Genomic DNA, 13,059 nt, shown 5'->3' on the forward strand with positions numbered 1-13,059 from the left:
AAAAAAAACCCAAACCTTATTTGCCTATATTTTACCTCTGTGTGTGAGCTGGGAGATGCTGCCGAAGTATACAAGTTGCTATCAACTCATGAGGAATGGTTACTGCTGCTCCTGAGACTTCCCTTGTCCCGTATAGATCTCTGCTTACCTATCTCTTTGTCATCTCGCCAATGCAGAGATGTGCTTACTCATCTGGCCCTACATTCATCATAAAGGGCATGCCTTATGTAAATACATATATTTTGTTCCCTAAAAATACCTCGCTGTCAGGTGATGTCTCCATCAAAATAGTTCATCCAGAAACTGGTTAGCTGCAGCTCTGTCTGAACCATCTCAGTGGCTCCAGTCGTATTGTTACTTCTCTCAAGTGATTTCCTCTTTTTACTTTTTCTTTGCAGTCTCTCTCTCTCCCTCTCATTTTTTCCATGCCTGAGACTAGCTGCAGAGTAAAGCATAAGTAAAAGGGAGGGGAAAAATCATAAAGATTAGATTAGGGACGTTTCAAACAATGGTTCCTGAACTGAGATTGGATTGAGCCGGTTTTAGAGGGGCAGACGTAAAACAAAATCAACATTTCAAAGTTAATCCATATGGAAAGGATGAAGCAGGTGGCATGGGTTTCAAAGTTACAAAGTATGCAGTAACATCCATTAATTTTGGAAGCTGTTGGGCACTCGAGACTTGAAAATTGGGACACTTAGTCCAGCACAGGACTCGTGCCATTTTTCTAAGGCCAGTGTCTTATTTCGGAGGTGTTGCTATAAAATTGAAATATCTCCACAAGAGAGCATGGGAGTTGCTTTGTGCTCACCATGTTTAGAAAATGGGGATCGGTTGCAAACCTGAGATTTGTGTAGGAACTTTTAAACAGCCAAGCTCTTAGGGTGAAACTTGGCCGTCCTAAAACCAATTGCAAAACACAAATTGATGATTACGGGGCCAGAATTTCACCCTTGGGGTTTTATTGCTGGTCTAGTGATGCTCTGAGAACCTCTCTTTTTATTAGCTTTAGACCTCATTTGCATCCTTTATGAATCGAGACTAATGCACTGACTTCAGAAGTGTTATTCCTCTTGCATGCCCTAAACTGAAAGATCATTGAGACTACAATTTGTCCCTACAATAAATGATGGATACACCCTGTCTAAAACAGCAGCCTGATTTAATAAACAATCCTTAAAACCTAGTAGCTCCAATTCCTCTCGTTTTAATTTGACTATTCCCATCCACCCCCACTGCTCCAACACACACAGCCGCCTGGCTGTGGCCATCTCTTCACCAAGTTCCTGAACTCAGCCTCTGAATGATGTCACTGTAGTTTATTTAAGGAAACCATCCTTGTCTTTTGATAAACTATCATGCCTAGGTACTGTTTTATAGCTCCTAAGTGAGTAGCAGAGAATTATTTATGACATACCTAACTGTGCTTGATAACATGCCCTGGCAATATCAAGCATAGTTCATCACCATAAAATAAGAAGCACTCCTTAGGTCAAGGGTCCAATCCTCTCTTACAGGAGTTCACAAATGACACATATATAACACATTGTCTTGACCTGCCAGTATCAGTGACACTAACAATACTACCGGGGAAGTATGAAAATAATTAATAAGCCCAGTATGGAAAAGTGGGGGGGGAAAGGACATGTTTGAATTGAGGACTTTTTCCTCCCTGTAAAATGCATAGGACCTTCCCTTGCATTCCTGCCCCATGCGTATCTGCTATTATAAAACACAGAATTGAGTAATTTTTAATAACATGCACATAAATGCAAATGTATGGAAATGGCGAGGCACCAGCATTTTGTGCCCAGATCCAGGCATCTGCCTCTCAGCTATGTATCACTGTGTTTTTAGTGGAGTGGTTACATGCACATATTTTACAGTAATTACTTTGTGGATGTGCTTTGTAAGATGACAGAAATATGTTTCACGTATTGCCATGTTATATGTGGGACATAAAGTCATCTTGTGGAATAATCAAAAGACTTCCAAGCAGGTATGTGTTGATTAATCAAGTCTTTATGGTATTTGTTGTTTTTTTTTGGGGGGGGGGGGTTCCCCCTAACTGGGGGGTGGGAGGTAGTAAGGGAGGAAGGGAATTGTGATAGATATTTTTGCAGCCACTGGAACAGAAAATATAAAAGATCAAATTGTTAGTGAACACCCTTTGATTGAATACATTAGACTGTTTGGACAGTTGGGAAGTCTCTCTTGTCTAAAAATGAAGGGGTAAGACACAAGTGTGTGTGTGTGAACACTATTGTGAGCATCGGGTGATTTCAAATTCTAACATTTACTAGTGATTGTTTATTTTACATATAATAGAGTATTTGGATGATGAAGTATATTAGTTCTTTAATAATTTATAGAAATGCTTTGATGTTGCAGTAATTACATTAAAGGTCACATATCAAAGGTAATTTGGGTGAGCAGCTGTGATGGTTTCTCAGAAGCAATCAATATTGCTGTCCGTGGTGCTGATTTCACCAAGGGGACTGCCAGATTAAAGGAGGCTTATTACCAGCCAGACAGACACAAGGGAAATCAAGAACAGATTGGAGTGATGCACTATTCTCTTTCCCCACCTATAATTAACACTGTTCACCATAATCTGTGCTAATCCTCCATACTGGGAAAACCACTGGCTTTTTTTTTTTTTTATCACAAAAGCAAATTAGGGAAGGTAGGACATTTTGGGGAAGAGTACAGAAGGGGTGTTGATTTGCCTGTGGGGTTTCTGACTCTGGCAAATCTCAAAGATAAAAGTACAACGTGAAAAATGTATTCGAGGCTGGAGGGGAGAGCAGCAATGTGATCCAGACGATGACAGTCCAGGGACATGAGACTTATGCACTTGAAGATTTGGTTTACTCTTCTCTGTTGGCTCCACAGGAAATGAAATCAAGGAAATAAAATTATATTTTAAGTGTAGCCATTTTGATAACAAATTAGAGCAAAGTCAACTTTTTTGTTTGCTCTTTTTTTCTGAGGCTAACGTCAGAGGATAATGCTAAGAAATGTAATTATGCTATCAAGATCAACTTTTATTTATGACGCAAATAAACTGCACTCATGTATGATGAACACAATGACTTTTTCCCCCCCTCTGTGGATTTAGCAGGCACAGGCAGGGCATGGGACATGCACTACTGGGAGGTGCTGCCTCTTTGTATTTCATTAGAAACCACACTATAAGACTCTAACAAATAAATATAAAAGTAAGTGGCTAGAAAACTGTGAGCCTAAGCAATTTGAGTTTCTTTTCGAACTTTCTAAATACCTTTTTAAATCCATTCCGTCTTTGTAGTGAAAGAGGAACTAATACTACTGGCATGGGATTTTTTTTTCATCTGGTTACAGACTTCATGTTTTGTTTCTAATATCACCGTGTCTCTCTTTGTCCTATTGTGCCACCCCAAACAGAAGTACAAACTTGACATTGCATTACACCTGGCTATATTTGCAAAGCAAATTTGGAGTGAATGTGTGGTATTAATATCGGTAGGGGAGGCAAAGGGAATGTCATATGCATAGTATCAGTGACCATAATAACAACATCGTGGCCGTATGCATGGTATCTTGTTATACGTGACTGAAATCCTCATGCATGTTGTCCATGCCTTGATGAAATACATATGCATGTGAGATGACGATCACCCCTGAGGAGAGGTGCTTGCAAAAATCCATGCACCCCTTTAGTCCTCACAATAGACCTTAATTGGGAATTACACATTACCCAGGCCCTGCAAGAGCCCTGTGCATGTGGGGGATATGTCCTCCCTTCTAGCAGCCCTTACTGTCATTTTACATTAATGCACTTTTCAGTGCATCAAAGGATCTCCGAGAGGCACGTTAGGAAATCATGAAGTCTTCTCTTGGCCTGCAATGCTGTGTTAGAATAAAAACTGTATTCCATCCTCCTCACCCTTCCCAAAGTTTTCACTACCAATGTAAATTGTAATTTGGTCAGCAGTAGCAGGCTGGAAGGGGTTTCCATTGATTAAAGTAGCCTGCTGAACACACAGGCTGCTTGCCATGCCCTTTAGATTTTGAAAGAAAACACATTTAATTGTTCCCCTGGGAGAAACATGCCTGTTTCCAAAGTTAAAAAATGAAGATGAAAAGAGTATTAAAACCAAACAAAACAAACACAAAACGAAACAAAACAACCAAAAAAAAAAAAAAACGATTTGAAGGAAGAGACTTGCAAAAAGCATCGGGCCTGTAGAAATTCTCCAGCTCTCTGAAATCACTGTGTGTCAACATCACGGTTAAAAAGATTTAAAAAAAACCCAAAAAACCCCAAGAACAACAAAAAAATAAATAAAAAACCCTGGCTGACCAGAAGGTCAAAGGAATTTTTGGATCTTACTTCAGGGAAAGGGGGAGGCGGAAGGGGGGCACTGTTTTCCATTTACTAAAAACCCTGTAGTTTGACAGTGCTGCGCTGTTCGCCAGATGAGATGAAACACCTGGGTCCTATCTGCTTTGTAAACATTAAAGTTCCATTTCACTAGTTAAAGATTGGCTTCTGTATCCCCACTACAGCAGCCTCTGGAATACAAAGTAAACTCGCTCTCCATCTTCCAGTCCAAAGTATTTTGGAGAAAGCGGCTGCAATGTAAGCACCGCGTCAGAGCCGGTGTGGGCCTGGGCCCGTCTCCGCTGAGACCGGTATGCTCATTGCATGCGTGGCTTCTCATTAGCTCCCTTTTGCAGATTTTTAAAGGATGAGCAATGGGATCTCGGTTGCTTTTTGAGCTCTGGGAATGAAGACGTATGCATATAAATGTATGTGTATATGCACCTAGAATTAGGGAAAACAACCAAATTATAATGGTTATGGTGTGCTTCTTCATTTTTTTTTTTTAATTTGACACCTTTTCATTTGCTTCTCTCAGGACAGTTTCCAAGCTATTCAACAAAAGCTGTCTTTGGACCTTCATTTGCTTTATGTGTTATTCAATGACAACTTTTCTCTTTCTGACGTGCCTGCCACAGAAGGATCAATCTAATTTTATGTACAACTGTAAAGATGAATGATAAGTAGAAAGGATTCAGGCAAGTACAAGCTGAATAAATTATAAAGGGCAAATGATGACAAGACTGGGGGTCCCAGGAGACAGTGATATGATAACAGAAACTAAAGACGAATTTATGATGGATGTAGTTAGCATGTACTGCGGCTGTTAATTCTTCAGGGTAGTTTTACAACTTCTTGTGATTGGAGCAATCAAAGTATTTCATTTTAAAGAGACGCTATACATTTTCACTTGTCTGCTCTGCATATTTGTGTGTATGGCCTCATTTATATGCATAGCAGTAAACTCCCATAGGCTAGTCAAGCTTACCTCCCATCAAAAGGCCCCTATTCTCCAAACCATAATGCCACTGTTTATGCATAAATAAATAGATAATGTGTAACGATCTGAGGGCAAACCTGGATCTCAGCAAAAATGTTTCCATTTTCAGAGTCACACGGCAATCAAATACACTCGGGGACTGATCCTGGGAGAGGCTGAGTGCCCTCAGCGCCCATCAAAGTCGGGCTTTCCGAATTGAGTTAGCTCTCAGGTCCCTGATTAAAAATTATATCTAACGAGTTTTAGGTAGGTCAGATTTGGGCTCCTGCTACTTAAAGAGCAGCTGATGCAGCAGCACAAAGTTGGAAGAAAAACTGGTATCAGAGCAATGCTTGATTGCATTTCATTCATGCTCTTATTTTTCAGCCCTTGTTTCTTCTTATTAAGGGCAGTTGCGTAAAAAAAATGATCCTTTCTCTCAAAGTAATGGTGCCCCTAGCCTAATTCTGAACATTGTGGGGTGGCGGAGAGCTTGATTCTGACTTGTCTTGAGCTATTAGCATGAAGCTTATTGGGGTTAATGGATTTATGTGGTGCAAGAGAGCAGAGAATCCACCCTGCCTCTGCCGCGGCTGAAAACTTGGCGTCAAAAATCGAGAGCAGGGCTCTCGATGGGAAATCCTTATCGGGAGGTCTGATCCTGCAAATTATTGTGCCTTCTTAACACCTCCTGGGCCCTGTGGGCCTTGCTGCTTCTTTACTTAGGCAAACCCCAGTTGAAGACCACAAGAGTTGAGTATAGCGAGCATCTAGGAGAAGCTGCTACATACCTTTGAGGACCCTTAATAATTAATGGTCCCCAAACCCTGTGGCTTCCAATTGCTGTACTCTAGTGGCTCGAGCTACACATCTGTTGTGGAGCATGCATTTTTCCAAGGGAAAAGCAGGCCCATATATATTATTAAGCAATTAAGATACTGGTTTTCATGCAATTATCTCTCAATAATAAAGAACGAGGGGGGAGACGAGCAGATAATCTTCGTGTCTCTGTACATTTAGGCTGGCAGTATTATGTCACAGCAGACAAACAGCTGAATTTGGAGGTCTTTGTTCTTGGGGCAAAGTTTTCAGAAACCCCTAAGTCCCATTTTCAAACCTGACATGGGCATTTTAGAGTCTCAGAGAGGTTTCCTGATTGATGACATTAGTCAGAAAGCAGGCACCTTTGAAAACTTTTCCTTTAGGTTATGAGTGCCTAAGCATCAAAATGAAGGCATAAATGTAAGTTTTAATATCAATGTGCATAGGCTTCCTGGGGAAAGGAAGCATGGTGGCATGAGTCTCAGTGTTGCCTGGCAGTCGGCATATGCACCTACAACCCTTGCTTACATCCACCTTAGTTGCTCTTCTTCCCCAGGCTATACCGGAGAAAGGTAGCTCGAGTCTGCCTACTCACGGTTCAGCTTCACACCTGCAGTTGCAGCATAGCCAGTGGCTGAGCCTATCTTTGGGTGCCTCTAATCCACTCAAGGAAATGGCCTATCTCGCATCAAACAGCCTTCCATTGAAGGACACAGTTCAACATAAGCCTGTGCTTAAGAACATGAATAATACACTTGAAGCCACTGGGACTATTCAGGTCCCTAAAATTATCTACATTCTTATGCACTTTACTGAGATGGACCCAATCGGTGTAAGAAAGAGACTGTCATGTCAGCTTAGCAATGACTTTTGATGGGACTTGGCATAAAACAACCTATATAATTTCTATGCTTAACTTCAGATGCAGTTTTTTGGGAGGGAGAGAGGTGGGGAAGGAGCAGGTTGAGAGCTACACTCTCCGTTCAAACGAGGAGGTATCCAAAGTGACTTTGTTCTGCTGAGTAGCTGCAGTGCAAGCCTTAAAGTGGCACTGCATGTACAAGTTGCTGCGCTTGGCAGGCTCCCAACAATGTCAAATCTTTCTGATTAGTTTCTGTAAGTACAAGGACAAAATTAAGCCTAACCTATTTTTCAAAGAAGAAGTGTCCATTTCATATTTTTCTCTTTAATGGACATGTTCTTATATCTTTTTCCCCCATACTTCTCCCCCCACACCACTAAAATCTTGTCTTGCTAAAACGTATATCTTAAAAAAAAACCAAAACCATGTGCTGTAGTACTTATGGATGAGTCCCATGTGCTGCAATCTGACCTTGGGATGCATGCATTTTGCTCCAAAGCAGCTCTGTGATGGCAGGGCCAAGTCCGTTCCCTTCCTTTTCCCTCATGTATGCTCATGCTGTTGCCACATAAGCCACTGCTTCTTCCCAATGACATTAACTTTCTCTCTGGCATGCCATGTCAGTGGTGATTGTATCCTAATCAGACCTTAGCAAAGCAAGCCTTGACCAGCCATAACCAAGACCTTCCAAGCTAATGTTCAGATTGATTCTTAAAGCTTCACTGGGGGGCTTGGGTTTGCTTATTGCTTGTTTTATACATAATCTGTCATGGTGTATTTTAAATTGCAATAGGACCAGCTGCTTTGATGTCACTTATTACCTTAGTTTTTTTGTTTGTTTGTTTTTCAATCAAGTAACTTCTGATTTACACCTAGGTGAGATTAAAAAGGTGCAACAAACTTGATGCTAATGTTAAAATGGTATGGTTGAGTCACCATGCACTCAAAATCAGGGTGTTTAAATGTAAAAAGAAGTATGTAACAGAATTAGGGTTTTGTTTTTAACTTGGGCTAAAAAAAAAAAAATAGACCCACAGCAAAATGGTACCAGTGGTAGCAGGGTGAGAACCACAGATGGACACATTATGTGCATATAACATATACAGAGTAGTCATCTTTGCTTTGTGAGACTGTTTTTGGCTTATCTCTACCCACCAATCTCCTGCTACCACCTGTTCCTTTCCCAGTGATCCCATCCTTCATTATCCATGTATTGCATGTCTAAACGAGCCCCTTTGCATTTTCTTCCTGGCTGCCCTTATAGCTGGAAGGAGCTTCCCCCATAACCATCCTTAAAACCACTTATTTTACCTCCTTTAGACCTCCATGTAATATGCCTACAAAAGCCTGACCCTGGCTGTGGGTAATCGGTAACCATTGCTTATCTGACTGTCAACACTGTTCCCATGTTTCCTTATACATCCTACACCCTGTTCTGTTTGCTGTATCCCTGTTTTCTCTTGTTCTCTACTTAGCTTATAAATCTGAAATGCAGGGACCGTTGTTAGGTACTTGTACAATGCCTGGCACAGTGAACTGCTTTAGTAGCCAGCTGATGCTACTGCAATATAAATACTAGATTGTGATGGTGAAACTTCTCTCTGTGAGTCCAAGCTTTTTTATGTGTGGGTTGATTTTATTATTATTATTATTATTAAGTTTCAAACCTTTCCCAGAAGGCCTATGAACTCAAGCCCCCTAACACCGTGTTAATGCATCAGAAGAAGGCCTGTCCAAGCACATGCCATTATTGCTGTTGAGAGAAGTGCGACAATTAATCTGACGGGATGTACGGGTTCACCTAAATTGGGGCTTTTAGATGTATTTCGGTTTTGATAACCCAATGTGATGTTTGCTATGGAGGGAAGCAATCGAGTGTATGATGGGGAGGGCTTCATCCTGCTCACCGTTCCCTGGGAGTAAACTCGGACACGCTCCACTGACTCGCGCGGAGTTACGCGGGCCTTCCTTCCTTCACTGTAACTCGGGTCAGAGTCTGCTAGTCTTTTCCTGACAGCATCCTTTTAAGATGCCCTGAATGACCACCTCTTTTTCTGCTGCGCTTGCACTTTAAAGACCCAGCCAGGGGACCCATCAGGTCACTTTCTTTTCCAGGCTGAGGCCATGCAGTTGAACTCGCTCACGTTGGGGAATACAGCTCTCTTTGAGGGTCACTTTGCTCTCCAGAACAGCAATCCTGACTGACAACTCGTGTCGCTCTTCGGGTCCTGGCACGGCTGCTGATTCTCTGGACAGCATTGCAATCAGATCCCCTCATTGCTAATGCCGCTCTTCCCTGGTACTAGCATCCTCGGACCTTTATTCTCAGCGGCAGGCCGGTAAGCGCAGAGCAATCCCGGAGACGGGCAGTTGGTTTATACCAGCACAGCAGAGACGAGGAGCCGGGCTCTTCGCTCGCTCTGCTTTGTCTCTGCACTTTCTTTGCAGGATGTCCTCCGCTTTCCCCCCTCATTTCCAAGCCTCCCCACAGCAACATGCTGTTTTCTTGGGCAATCTTCACCAACATAATCACATTTGGGCCCAGTGTTTTTCCTGCATACCCTGGAGTGCGCAGTGCTTAGGCCTCCGTTATTAGTTTACACAATAAATGAAGCCCATTAGAAGAGGATAATCAGGGCTCTGAGAAGGCCACCTCACTCGTTATCTGAGGAGGTTATGTTAAGCCTCTGTAGTTATTAATCATACTTTCCCATGCAGATAGCTGAAGATTAAGAGCCATATTTATCCTCTTTGCTCCTCGTTCTTTTGCACTGATGTGCAAACACTCTTTATTATCATTATTATGGGGGTTGTTATAATTCATAGCCCATCTAGTTGGCCGCGACGCCTCCAGCGATGTCACTCGAAGTCCGTGCCTACAGGCGGAGTCGAGCCACTGGAGGTCTCTCTGTCTGTCCCGGCAGGATGCATAAGAAACTGGAGATCATCTGTGTCTGCTATCCTTCTGGCATTACAGACTGCCCCGAAGGCTGTGAGTGAGGTTTGTGTTGAAGTTGTAATTTTAGTCAGAGGGCCTGATGCCCAAATGGTGTAAACTAGGTGCCATTTCCCCTTATATTAGTTGGGTCCATAGATACCTGTTCTGAGCTTTGAAACTTAGATTAAGGGGGCATGTTTTCTCTCTGCTAAGATGCAACATGTGCCCCACAGCCGGGGAGCTGAACCAACTAAAAGTCATCTCCTCCTTCCTAAAGTCATCCCGGTGTTGTTGGCAGAGGCTGATTTGCAAATGCTGCCAGTTGAGGGATGGAGGTAAATTTCCATAAATATTTTCAAAGGAAAGAAAAGTGTTCATTTTTTCCATAGTTTTCTATGGAGTCATTATTCATTTCCCTTTCCTCTCTTGCCCTCTGATCTGCTTTTTTTCCCCCCTTTTCTCCAATTCCATTCTCTATAACCAGAAGGACAGGAAAAATGGGAGAAAAGACTATCTAAGTTCCTTAGAGTTTTCTTTTTGCTTTATATATCATCAGGCATCTGGGGAGGGGAAGAAATAGGGCCAATATGTTTCAAAGTGACTCTTTCAACCAGCATCATTCAGAAAGCTGGACGCGGCCACCTTGCCATATGTGCTCAGTTTGGGTTTGTTTCTGGAGGTTGTGTACATGCTCTTATTCTTTTCCTGGTGTCCACAAACATTGCCTTGTGTACTCTCCCTGCTCTTCACTCCTTCACAGCAAACCCTACCTTTTATATTGGCCCACAGTAGGATGAGGCCAGCTTTCAAACGCAGATGCTCTAAATGTTTCCCCAAACGCTATATGTGGCTTTTAAAACAGATTTGGCCTATACAGACGATGTTCATTGGTACCAATTCAGGACTAGGACCTTGTAATTATTTTATTTTTATTCTATTTTTTTTCAATTACATTTTATTTTTATTATTAAGCTCAGAATGTGCATTACGATGCTCAAAACACTAGAATTCATTCAGAAGTTACTGATCATGATTAAACTTTTTTTTTTTCTAATCAAAAAATGCTGCTGAATTGAATAAGACTTTTTTTATGGTAAAGTGGTAGTTTAGCGGAAACTTTCTGGGGGGAAGGCGTCAGGCCCAGGAGGGTATATTTGCTCCAAACAAGAGACGTCACACATGCTCAGAATAGCCAATACCCTTTTAATTAGGGCACTCACAGGGCATGAGGGACACTGATATACAAGTACTTTTTTTTTTTCTACCAAACTTGGCAGTGTTTATAGGTTTCCATATCCCACTTGCATGCACTATGAACCAAGCTACTGGTTTCTCTAGGGCAGTGCTTCCTTTTTTTTTTTTTTCTTCCTTCGATTTTTCACAGAAAGTTTCTAGTTTCTGCCTGGTGCCAGAAAAGAAAAAAAAAAAAAACAACAACTAATCATATGCATCCTTTCAGAACAGTCTGCAGACTATGGTTTTTCACCCAGCTCTCCAAGATACGGAGCAAGGCAACGTCCTTGCATAGAAGATTTCAGTGTTATAGGATGCTTGGCTTGACACATTCTTCCATAGCATTGACAAGGTTCTTTGGGTAAATCCGATATTTTTTTATTAGACCAACTCAAATAGTTGGAAAAATTCTTCTTTGCAAGCTTTCAGATACAGTTGCCCTTCATCGGGCAGAGGAAGCGCCTGCAGATGGTCCGCGCTATTCCTGGATGGAGCAGTAAAGGAGCCAGCAGCTACAAAGTTGTGGATTTACCCTGCGCCACTGGAGGGTGGGTCATGCCACCGTGCCATTTGCAGGCTTCTGTTGCTGAGCTGAGGTCTCACTGTTGGGCTTCCAGCATCCTGTTTAATGGTCACTGCTGGAAAATTGGTCTCTTAAGGAAGAGGGAAACTTCCACTTAAAAGGGAACAGGGCAGAGAGGAAGTATGATGGCAAAACCGCTGGACTAGTCAGTCAAAGAGAGTGCTGTCGTATGGATTAACTCACCGAATTGGAATTCAGGACGTCTGGGTTTAATTCCTGACTTTTGCCACGTTTTGGGGATGTCGATTGTAACTGTGTTAGTCTAAGGACCTAGGCAGACAAGGTTCTTTGGGTAAATGTGCTATCGTTCATTAGACCATCTAAATAATTGGGAGGAAAAAGATGTTCTTTGCCTGAAGAAGGGTGTTTGTGCTCTGAAAATTTGCAAAGAGCAATTATTCCAACTATTTAGTTGGTCTAATAAAAGATATCGCATTTACCCAAAGAAACTTGTCTGCCCATGACTGGCCACAGACTTTCTTGGGTAAGTCACTTAATCCGTGTGTCTACATACAATGGAAACCATTAAATTTCTTCCTTCTTGCCCCTTCATCTGCTGGGTCTACTTAGACTGCTGCTGTTCTGGCTTCTTACTACATGCTTGAACAGCACCTAGCACACACCGGCCCTTATCGTGACTGCATCTTGTAGGTGTGACAATAATGCATATAAATAACAGCTCTTGGCAGAGAGAGCTTTTCCCTGGATGTCAGGTGAAGTCTCCAGGCGGTGTTTGCTGTTCAGAGAGGGGCTGTCTCCTTCGTCTTTCTTGTGATTGATCTGAAAATAAATAAGGGAAGAGTGACAGTCTTGCTATTACTTTAAAAAAAAAAAAAAAAGTGCAGAAAGAAAGGCGAATTTCCCTTAGACTCATACTACACTTCCAGCTACTGTATTTGACATCTGTAATAAAACTTGGGTCAGATATATCTTTCAATAAAAAGAGGCATCCCAGAAACAGTTCTGCACTAGTATTAGGGTCATGTCAAGAATAATAAAGAGAACTATTGTCACTGCATTGAGCCTACACATTGTGCTGTCTCTCTCCCCCCTCCCTTCCTTTCCACTCCCTCTGCAAGATCAAATGCAAGATGTTTATCGGGTTTGTCCACATCTCGCCAAGGGGCAGGGATGCCAGGCTGGTTAGCAGCAGGGAGAGCTGGTCAGAGTTCCCCTGCTTGCTCTTCTGGGTCAGCAGAGCTGGGGTGAAGAAACATGAGGACATGGCTTGGTTTTCTGCTTTACTTCTTTCCCTGCACCTTCTTTGGGTAGAGTT

At 42.1% G+C, this 13,059-nt stretch overlaps 1 protein-coding gene across 10 annotated transcripts in view; it reads left to right on the forward strand.

Moving 5' to 3' along the window:
- Positions 1 to 13,059, forward strand: part of CELF4 (CUGBP Elav-like family member 4) — an 860,601-nt gene that overhangs the window by 103,750 nt on the left and 743,792 nt on the right. The window lies entirely within an intron of this gene.

This window comes from Alligator mississippiensis, chromosome 3 (assembly GCF_030867095.1).
Source record: "Alligator mississippiensis isolate rAllMis1 chromosome 3, rAllMis1, whole genome shotgun sequence".
NCBI classification, from domain to species: Eukaryota; Metazoa; Chordata; order Crocodylia; family Alligatoridae; genus Alligator; species Alligator mississippiensis.